At 38.5% G+C, this 10,891-nt stretch overlaps 1 pseudogene; it reads left to right on the top strand.

The window, feature by feature from the left end:
* Nucleotides 1-4,432: 4,432 nt before the first annotated feature.
* Nucleotides 4,433-8,485, top strand: LOC108831455 (two-component response regulator-like APRR5; annotated as a pseudogene).
* The last annotated feature ends 2,406 nt before the right edge of the window (nucleotides 8,486-10,891 follow it).

The raw sequence follows: 10,891 nt of genomic DNA, 5'->3' as shown, positions 1-10,891 counted from the left end.
GAGATTCTCAATGGTAAAGCACCGGTGTACACAGCTCTTAGAGCATTTGGTTGTGCATGCTATCCTTATTTGAGACCATATGCAGAAAATAAATTCGATCCAAAGTCTCTGCTATGTGTCTTCATAGGTTACAACGAACGCTACAAGGGTTATCGGTGCTACCATCCACCAACTGGACGTGTCTTTATCAGCAGACATGTTCTTTTTGATGAAGACAACCTTCCTTACAAGAACAAATATCGTCATCTTCTCTCTGCGCCTGCAACTTACTTGAGCTCTGCTTGGAGATTGCAGGATCCAGTGGTGTCTAACGACAACTCTGACATCGTGATCCCACAGGAAGACATAGGCAGAACGGTTTCAGTTACACTACCGAGTGCATCTTCTGCTCCACATACAGCTGCTCCAGCACCACATGTTCAAGCGCCTGAACATCAACCATCGTCAAGTTCCTCAAGTTCTTCCTCGTCTGATAGTGAACCTGAACTGGAGCAAGCAGTTGTTGCAGAGGCACCACCATCACCTCCTGCTAACACACATAAAATGACCACAAGACAGAAAGCTGGTGTAGTTAAACCAAATCCCAGATACGCTTTGCTTGCAGTAAGAGGCATTCCTCAAGTTCCTAAGACTCTTGCAGAAGCGTTAAATCACCCTGGATGGAATGGTTCAATGACAGAAGAAAAGGACATGTGTGATGAGACACACACATGGGACTTAGTACCTCCTCCAACAAATGTCAGGCCCATTGGTTGTGGTTGGATTCACAAAGTAAAGTTGAATGCAGACGGCACTCTACTTAAGCTTCGATCACGACTAGTGGCCAGAGGAAATGAACAGGAGGAAGGCGTTAATTTCTTGGAGACATATAGTCCAGTGGTCAGAACAGCTACAGTCCGTATGATTCTTCACTTGGCTGTAATAGAAAGATGGTACATTCGACAACTGGACGTGAAGAATGCGTTTTTGCACGGTGACCTCTCAGAAACTGTCTACATGCGACAACCACCAGGATTTGAGGACAAGGAACATCCACACTATGTGTGTCTCTTGAGGAAAGCTATCTATGGCCTCAAACAAGCTCCACGAGCATGGTTTGATAAGTTCAGTTCGTATCTCCTGGAATTTGGGTTTCTTTGCAATACCGGAGACCCTTCTCTGTTTGTTTACCTCAAAGGCAATGATGTGATGTTCCTTCTGCTCTACGTAGATGACATGGTGCTCACTGGTAATAACAAGTCACTGATGCAAGAGCTCCTTCTGTCACTGAGAAAGCAGTTCAGAATGAAAGACATGGGGCCACTGAGCTATTTTCTGGGAATCCAAGCTCAATTTACCCCAACTGGTCTCTTCCTCAATCAGTCGAAATATGCAAAAGATTTACTTCAAGCAGCTGGTATGTTAGATTGCTCACCAATGCCGACACCCTTGCCACTGCAACTCGACAGAGTCCCTCATCAAGACGAGCCATTCAGCAATCCCACCTATTTTCGAAGTCTAGCGGGCAAGTTACAATACCTGACATTAACAAGGCCTGATATCCAGTTTGATGTCAACATTGTGTGTCAGAAGATGCATCTCCCTTCAGTCTCTGACTTCAATCTGCTAAAACGAGTCTTGAGATATCTGAAAGGAACAATAGAGATGGGAGTCCAACTTGAGTCTGACTCTGACTCAAGACTTCGTGCCTACTGTGACAGTGATTGGGGAGGATGTCAAAAGACAAGAAGGTCAACTGGTGGATTCTGTACATTTCTTGGTTGCAATCTCATATCTTGGTCCGCTAAACGTCAAGACTCAGTCGCAAGATCCTCTACTGAAGCAGAGTACAGGACGCTTTCAGACACTGCTGCAGAACTTGAATGGATCAGTTTGATGCTCAAGAGTATTGGTGTGAAGCAGCAGGAACCGGCAGAGATCTATTGCGACAATCTCTCCGCAGTTCACCTTACTGCTAACCCTGTCCTTCACAGGAAATCAAAACACTTCGCCACTCACTACCATTTCGCAAGAGAGAAAGTGGCTAATGGATCGTTAGTGGTCAAACACATCCCTGCAGCACATCAGCTTGCAGACGTGTTCACGAAGTCATTACCCCAACGAAGCTACTTCAGTCTACGTTCCAAACTCGGTGTTATGCTATCACCCACCTCGAGTTTGCAAGGGGGTATTAGACCCAACGGACCTGAGTATTCAAACCAGCTGGCCCGTCATGCTGAGAAGCCCACATCAAACCCAGTCAACTCTGTAACGGTAACAAAACAGAGAAACCAAAACAGAGCAAAGCAAGAAGACAAAAGAGAGGAAAGCAAACGTACGGTTGGGCCAGCTGGTCAAGTCATCGTCAGCAATCGCTTTGATGCTTTATTGGAACAAGAGTAGGGCTAGCTGTCAGGTCTAGATAAGGGTCTGTCTTATTGTATAAATACATGAGTCGAGAGTTGTATCAAACCAAGATAATAAAACGCAAAACTTCCAACTTTATCTGAGGTCTCCTATACTCTGGTTTTACCTTTACTAACAAGGTTTATAAAGTGTCTGATTAGAGAAACATTTCTATATTTTTCTTCATATTTAATTATTTTAGTCAAAGAATAATAGAAAACTTTGTTTAAATACCTGCCTTGGAGAAACTTTGAGGATTCCACTAGAAACACCTTCTTCCAAATGTACATTTATGATTAATTGGCTGAATTTCTTTTGTCATTTAAAATTTAATTGCATTGTAAATGGCTAAATGCTATTCAAAGTTTCTAAAGCGATAAGGGTGATCCGATGGTTTGATCAAAGGAAAGGAAACGACTAATTTTCACTAACCAACATATTAAGGTATTGGATTGAAACAATACGTTTATTATAGATTTTGATGCTCACAGCATTTTTCTTCTTAACTCCTTTCTTTTTCTCCATAGTTTCATAACAATTTGAAAAATAACCGACTACAGTATAAGTTCGCTACGTATGGTTATATAACTCATTACACGTTAACTAGGGTCACCTTTCAATCAATAATCATGCATTGATTGTCAATTTTGTTAATATGTATTTGTCGGTAGTAGCTCTTGTATCCAAGTAATGGTTGTAATGTTTACAGCCATTGCATGCATATATCGACGGACCAAAAAACTCAATATCTTTTCTTCCTTTCCTACACCCCCGTCTTATTCATACACTGTTGTCCTGTAAAAACAATTTCGACTGAAACAAATTTAATGGGCACACAAAGGTACAAACAATTATTTGATGATAGTGATACGGTACCTAACCAAATTATTCAGAATATCTCATTGATTTAGTTGTCAAGTGTGATTGGTGGTAATTCGTACGGATCCCTCAGCAGTAAAAGATAGAGTTGAAAATGATAATATAACATTTTAGAATGGAAGGTATAATAGTAAGAAAGGACATTATCGTAAGAAAATTTGGTGGTGGTGGTGGTTAGTCATGGTTATGGTGACTATGAAGCCATTTATAAGACAGATATGATCGTGACTAGCAACTAGCAATTCGCTAGCTAATCAGTAACTAATAGAAAATAACTATAGATCATCCGTGGCTATTTTTTTGGATAAAAGCGTTAGGCGGATGGAAATCCGATCAATTAATTCTTGAAGTTTATCTACTGACGCCAGATTGATAAATCTGATTATTCACACTGAGAATTAGATATCAACTTTGTCTGATTACATAAGCAATTTTTTCTGAGATGGTAATTTCGAATTATTAATATTTTTCCAAACTCGTCGTACTATTCGCCACCGGGTTAATTAAGTGTGACTATTTTAAAGCTGTCTATTAGTAATCAATAAAACCAACTATATATATATATATGTATATAATACAACATGGCAACATGCCATGAGATACGAAAAACAAAATTAACTTAGTAATCAAATCCAACAAACAAACCACGTTCTCAGTTTAACCTAATTGTCTTATTCATACACGCTGTTATCATTTCTAAACACAAATTGATTGGTGCAAACTTAAGACCAAACAGAAAAAAGTAGTAATACTACTACTACTAGAAGACATGTGCACCTAAAAAAGTTCGACTTTTCTCTCTCCCCGAGTCTCTCCATCTTCTCTCTTCCTCTTCTTTGTTAAAAACAAAAATCCGGCACGTTCTGCTCCGGTGATCGGCGGTTGAGCGCGTGGTCACCGGAGGCCTCCTCCTCTCCTTCTCCTCTTTGATATTTGCTCCACTTCACCCTCCTTCCGTCTTGCTGTCGTCTTGCTTGTTTCTGTGGAAGGTGCGCCACCGCGGTTCCTTTAGATCTACTCCGGAGAGATCTGAATCCGAGGCTGGTGGTCATCGATCTGGAGTTTCGGCACGACGGTGAGGGTTGAGGGCAAGTGGAGTCGGCGTTTCAGGGTGGAAGCTTCGAAAAGATCCCGGTTTTACTTTGCGGTTCTGTCTAAGCTTTTGGTGATGGTGGCGTTGAGGATTTGGGTCAAGTTCTCTCCTCTGGTCTTGTGTTTGCTTGTGTATGCGAAGTTGAACTTCGTTGTGGAGTGGGGTTTTCCAGCTCTCCTCTTTTCTGTTGCTTGGTGTCTTGCAGCGGAAGGAGATTTGCTGTTGCTCAAGGGAGGCGGTGGAAGCTTTCTACCGGTTCGTACACATGAATATGGTGGCTGCGTGGTTACTGTGTTTCTGTGAGTCCTCGTCTGCAGTTCTTAAGCCGAGTTGAAGGCTTGTCGTCTATGGCTTTGTCTTCATCGTCTTTGTTGGCTGCTCTTCCTTTGTTTGGCCGTTTTTCTTTCCCCGGGTAGTGGATGCTCTGCCTTTTGCGCTGAGGTTGGAGCTCTTCAGTCTCGCTTTGTTTTGGTGATCCGACTCTCCCTCGGTGTTACCGGACGAGGCGCAACAGAGACTGGGACAGGTTCTCTGTTCCCGGGGCAAGGCGTCGTCTTGAGGCGCTAATGGTGTCATTTGGCTCTTCGTTTCGACGGTGGAGACTTGCTTGGAGTGGGATTATCCCGATACCGGATTAGCTAATTGGTTGTTCCGGTAGATCGCATTCCTTCTCTTTTGCAGGGTCTGAAGTTCATTTCTCGGTGGTGCCTCCATTACAGCCCGTTCTCTTGCTAGGAAGGTGTGGCGTTCATCCGGCTTGTGCAGGTATTGTAGTGTTCGGTGGCTCGTCTCTTCCCCCGATATACCGGTTTTGTGCTGAGGAATGGTCGGATAGGTTCTTCATTGCAGAAGAAACCGGTTTACAGCTACTCCGGTTGGAAGTCCAACTAGGACGATTGTACAGTCTCCTAGGCTCGGGAAGTACCGGCAATGTGGGTTAGCCTGCGTTAATTCCATCTTCACGAGCTAGGTCTCCTCTGGTAGAGAACGTTATCGGTTCCGTGTATACTTTGGCTTTTAGGTGGACCGCGCCGGTTAGGTTTGTGTAAGGGAAGCTTAATATGTCGGGTAGAAACGGGTTCTCTAATGCGTGATTGTAATCGATTCTGAATCCCGGTTCGGGTTTTATTAATTTAATAATATATATTTATAAAAAAAAAAAAAAAAAAAAAAAAAAAAAAAAGAAAAAAGTAGTAATACGTACTAATTGATGGAATTGATATGTTACCTAACCAAATTATTGTTTGACCTTAACTACAGTGTATCTGATAGCTCTGAATCCAACCTTGACAAAAATATATATTATTAATACGAGCATTTTCTAGATAAATTAAGTGAGAAAATATAGGCTTTTCACAAAATAGTCATGCACAAAGAAAATGAGAGAATATAAAACGAAGATCTTTAATGTATTTTGTTATTTTATTTCTTTAATAAAGGAATTTTAAAATGCAAATACGTTTTGTTTTAATATATTTTTCTAAAATAAAGATCTCTAGATATAGAGTAAAAATAGAGAAATACTATTTATTTTTTATAATAGAAAAATAGTAATTTCTATTTTAGTGGAAAAAAATAAAAGTATAAATGAGTAATTTTACTTTTAAATATTTTTATAAAAAACAAATGTAGAAATAGATTAGAGATGCTCTAAAAGTAACCTCAATTATGGGGATAGTGCAGTGAGGTTCTAATTTAAATAAAACTGATAATTTATTAGAATTTAATTGTTTAAATAAATCAAACGTGGCCACGTCAGCCAACTCTACTAGATATTTTCCACTAGCATCTTGACCGGTCGGTTGGCCTCGGGATTCAAATCTCAGCCGTTGGAACATTCGCCAGACTTGCAAGATATTAGAGAAGAATAAGATTTTTTCTTCCACTCACAATAATATCTTTTGTTCTCAGACTGTTTTTTTCTGAGCGACGAAGTTGTTGAGGTGACGGTGGTGGAGAAAGGAACGCGGCGGAAGATGAGGAAGAAGGACGCCGCAGAGGGCGGCGGAGATGGTCTGGTGACGTGGGAGAGGTTTCTCCCGAAGATTCCACCAGAAAGATTTATCTCTGCTCTCCTCAGGAAATGCAGTTACAGAGGTTAGTTCCTAAGACATTAATTCCCTTGATGTTTGGGGGAATCTCTGTCTTTTCTCGAATTGTTTGTTGAACTTTGATCGTTGTGTTGTGGCCGCCAATCTATGTTGCTAATAATGTCAATCCGATGTTTAGTTATGTAATTCGATTATAAACAAAGATTCCTTTTTTTTGTCCAAAGTATTTAGCATACCAAAGTCTTTTTCTTTTAATCTGCACTGAGTTTTTGTTCCCCATAAAATGTTGTTTTTCTTTTGTTTTTCCCCTTTTCCCACAAAAATGAACAGAGTTTTGAGTTCTTGCTACGGTGCAGTTTAACTCGGTATCTAGAATACAAACGAAAAACAATTACCCTTTTTACTGTTTTGACTTTTGAGTCTTCAATTTTTTACAACGAGTTCAATGGTTTAATGTTGTTGTTTCCTTGTGCCTTTTCAGTTGCTGCTGTACCTTACCTGAGGGCTTGAAAGCTTGGGAGATGCTCTCCTAACCCTTATTCATGGAGCATGCATGATCTCTGCAAGAACATTCCTGTCATAAGTATGTGAACTCCCCCGCTTGGTTCTTCTTTTCTGGTTTTCAATGATTTTTTAGGCTCATTATCGTTCGTTTTGTTTCTCTCAGTGATGTCGACGTATGTTGAAAGGTGCGGCTGACTATCTTGTCAAGCCCGTTGAGAAGGAATGAGCTGAGGAATAATCTGGCAACATGTCTGGAGCAAGACAAACTGTATGTCTCTTTAAATCTTTTGTCCCCCTCAGCAATCTTTTTAACTTAACCATCCTTATTTAAGTCGTGCGAAATATTTCCTTGTCTATTAACAAATAATTAAGTTCTCAGATTTCTTGTTTTCTTGATCATCTTGGCAGTCACTTGCTCCTGGTAGTAGATGATGGTGTTGGACAGCAGAAACCTGAAGGTGCATCTGCAAACAAGTCAACACGTGAATGGATTCCAGAGAGAGGAACGTCCTGTAATTGGAAACGGTGGTGGTGGTGGTGATCAGGTTAGATTCTTACTCAGTGCTGGATTCCTTCCACCTGTGTATTTGATTGTGTTCCTAACTTTTTAAAGTTAAAAATCTTCTTCTTTGCAGAGCTCATGTTCAAGACCAGAGATGCAAGGTGAGAGAGAGCGCAGACGTTGTGGAGGATATCCCAAGAGTCTCATCCAAAGAGGCCATTGACTTCATGGGAGCGGAGCGTCTTTTAGAAGAAGCGGACAAAGCCACAGAGAAGAAAGCGTTGCTAAATACGATTGTGAGAACCAACAACCCTCCTCTCTTCATCCTTCTAGTGCCTCGGCTTTCACACGGTTAGTTGTCTAATCTCTAATACTAATCTTTCAACAGTCGTCCTTCTTTCTGCTGATGGTGATTGTTGCCAGGTACGTTCACAAGCCGTTGCAGACACAATGTTCTGTCTCTCCCTTGGTTACCGATCAAAGAAAGAACGTTGGGGGCAAGTGGAGATGATAACAACACTATGCTAATCAACCAGTACAATGTATCTGAACTGCCTCCAAGAAACGAGGCCAGCTTTTACAATAGTTCTGACTCACCTGGTCCGCCTTTTAGTAGCAACCAGATGAATTCAATGGATATAGAGGAGAGAAGAACATAGTGGAACAGGCAATCACTGCAGTACCAGCTACGTTGATTATAATCATCAACAGGATACTCGTCCTCTGTTGGGAAACTTGAGCAATCTCTGCAACGGGAAGCTGCTTTAAACAAATTCAGGATGAAGAGCAAGGAGAGGTGCTTTGAGAAAAAAAAGGTATAAAATTTTGATGCTTGATGAACACATAACGGCTATGTTAAGAACCAACGGCTGCTAAACATTTGTTAATGACTTTTTGCACACAGGTCCGTTATGAGAGCCGGAAGAAATTAGCAGAGCAACGGCCTCCTCGCATCAAAGGACAATTCGTTCGTCAAGTCCAGTCTACTGAGTTGAGTTGTTGAGTTTAGAGATAATGTAAAACATATGATGGATTGCAGTTTCTGAATCTTGCAAGAGGGTTATTATACGATTGACAAAACTCTATTATAAAAGTCTCAACACTAAAAAAAATGAAACAAAAAACAATGAGATCAAGAACTTGTGAGAAATACGTAAGAAAATAGAACAAACAAAGCCAAGCGAAGATGAGTTTTTATACTGAAGAATGCTATAACAGAAATGTGTATACTCTCTACATAGTTCTTGATGATTTATGTAATCACATAAAAACTCAAAAGCTGTTTTGAAAGTTTTTTTTACCAATGTTTAAAGGATCTTTTCAATTGCATTTCGGGTCTTATGAAACGTATTTTTTTAAGTTACTCGTCATTGATTTTTGCACAATTATCGCAGATTTTTAATCTGTAATTCAACAAGTACGAAATGAACAAAAACTAAAGATTCAATTAAAAACTCAAGAACTTGCTGCTCCATGAAAGTATCAGAGTCCTTTGCTGCTCCCACCTTTGCTGCTCCAACCTTTGCTGCTCTCTCCTTTGCTGCATGGGTTGCTGTGTAATAAAGGAAAACTTAACCACTAATCTAATCTATTAAAATAGAATCATATTTTTTATCTATTTATAAATGTTATTATTTAAATTTTAGATCTATTCATATTTTACTAGAAATAGATATTAATAAGATCTTTTTAAAATCCCCTTAGTTTACTTTCAATATTTCAAATTTTCTACTCTTATTTTTACGGCTAACAACATTAATTAGTTTCATTCCTAAAACTTTCACAATTTATATTTTTTTTTTGAAACTATCAACATTTTATTGTATTTATTTGTTTCTTATGATTGGTAAATATAATTTACCAACATATATAAATGCTATAATAAGTGATTTTAATTAAACATATTTTAATCAGATGTGGACTAAGATATTAGATCATCATTTCTAAAATGGTTAGTTATACTGTAAAAATATAGGCTGCAACTGGAATGCTACATTATGAAATGAAATTATTTGGAATGCATCATTCCACACGATTCCAAAAATTATTTACCAGTTACTTGAAAAACCATTTCAACTCAATTCCACATATTCCAAAAATGGAATAAAACTTAAAAACAAATCCTTTGTAAAATCTGTTCCATTTGTTCCATATGAAAAAGGCTCGTGAATGTGTGGAATGATTGGAATTCCGATTCCACTAAAAAATTCAGTTTCTATTCCAATTTATTTATCATTCCATTTTTTTTCATTCCACAGATGATTATTCCTTTTATTCCATGTATTCCATCTAGGAATGACCAGCAGCAGCCATATACTTTTACAGTATAGCTAAATTTATTTTAAAATGTATTGTGTACAATAACAATTAATAACTAAGTAAAATATATAAAATAGATCACTATGTATTAATAATGTCGAATAAGAAATCTAAACAATAAGATTATATAGTTACACAACATAAAAACTAAAATGTAAATCATATATTTAAAACGTTTATGATAATATCAAAGTTATATATTTATAAAAGAAAAAATATCTGCGGGTTCAAATTCTAATTCTTTATTAAGTTGTTGAGTTTAGTTAGTTATCTCTAAAACTTTCTCCTCAGTTCCTCATAACCTGCCTGACACTTTTTCTCGTGTGCCATCTTTAATTCCTCGTACAGTTCCACATGAACCATCCCATCAATCCCAGCATACGATTCCTTCTGCTTCTTAAACTCAATCTTATAAGAGTCCTCCAATTTCTTAAACTCTTTAGTAAAGGACAACCCTTCTTGACTGAGAAGGAAATTATTCAAATTATTAAACAAATACAAATTATTAAGCGAAGCATATATAATTAACTAACAACAGTTAAACAAATTTACTTACCCACGCTTAAACAGATCTTTGTGCTTTCTCTTGAACTCTTTGTAGATAACAGGATCCACCTTTCCATCTGGACCTCTCAACTTCTCCAATTCTTCAGCAAACGAGCCAATAGCACCAATTTTCCAGTATTTTTTAACTAAACCTTGATCGAGACCCAAAAAAGTTCTCCAACCCCAGCTGTAGTCTGCAAGGTAGATAAGGTTTTGCGAAGGCGAGTCCCCCTCTGCATTGCGGTTATCGTTATATGCCACCAAATCCCCATCACCGGATGGAACCATAACATTGAGAGGCAGAGTTTTTAAATCGATCATTGTGTGGATGTCTTCGACGATGTAATCGTCCGCGATCTGGTTATCAGATTTTAATAGATCACTTGGATCTGTTGATCCTGAAAAGGCAAACAAACAACCGAAAAAGCAAGAAAATCAGATAATCACATTACAGGTTATACCAAGCACTATTTCGTTATTATTCACAAAAGTTACCTTGTTCCCTCAGTTTCAGGTGATTTACTAATCATGATGTTTTATATATATTTTTGTTATTTAACAACAAACGATGTTTTCAAGTATCTAAATAACTTTACATTACTGTTGAAAAAA

This window comes from Raphanus sativus, unplaced genomic scaffold (assembly GCF_000801105.2).
Source record: "Raphanus sativus cultivar WK10039 unplaced genomic scaffold, ASM80110v3 Scaffold1189, whole genome shotgun sequence".
Classification (NCBI taxonomy): Eukaryota; Viridiplantae; Streptophyta; class Magnoliopsida; order Brassicales; family Brassicaceae; genus Raphanus; species Raphanus sativus.
Note: the sequence above shows the minus strand (reverse complement) of the source record. Positions and strands in the feature narration are given on the sequence as shown.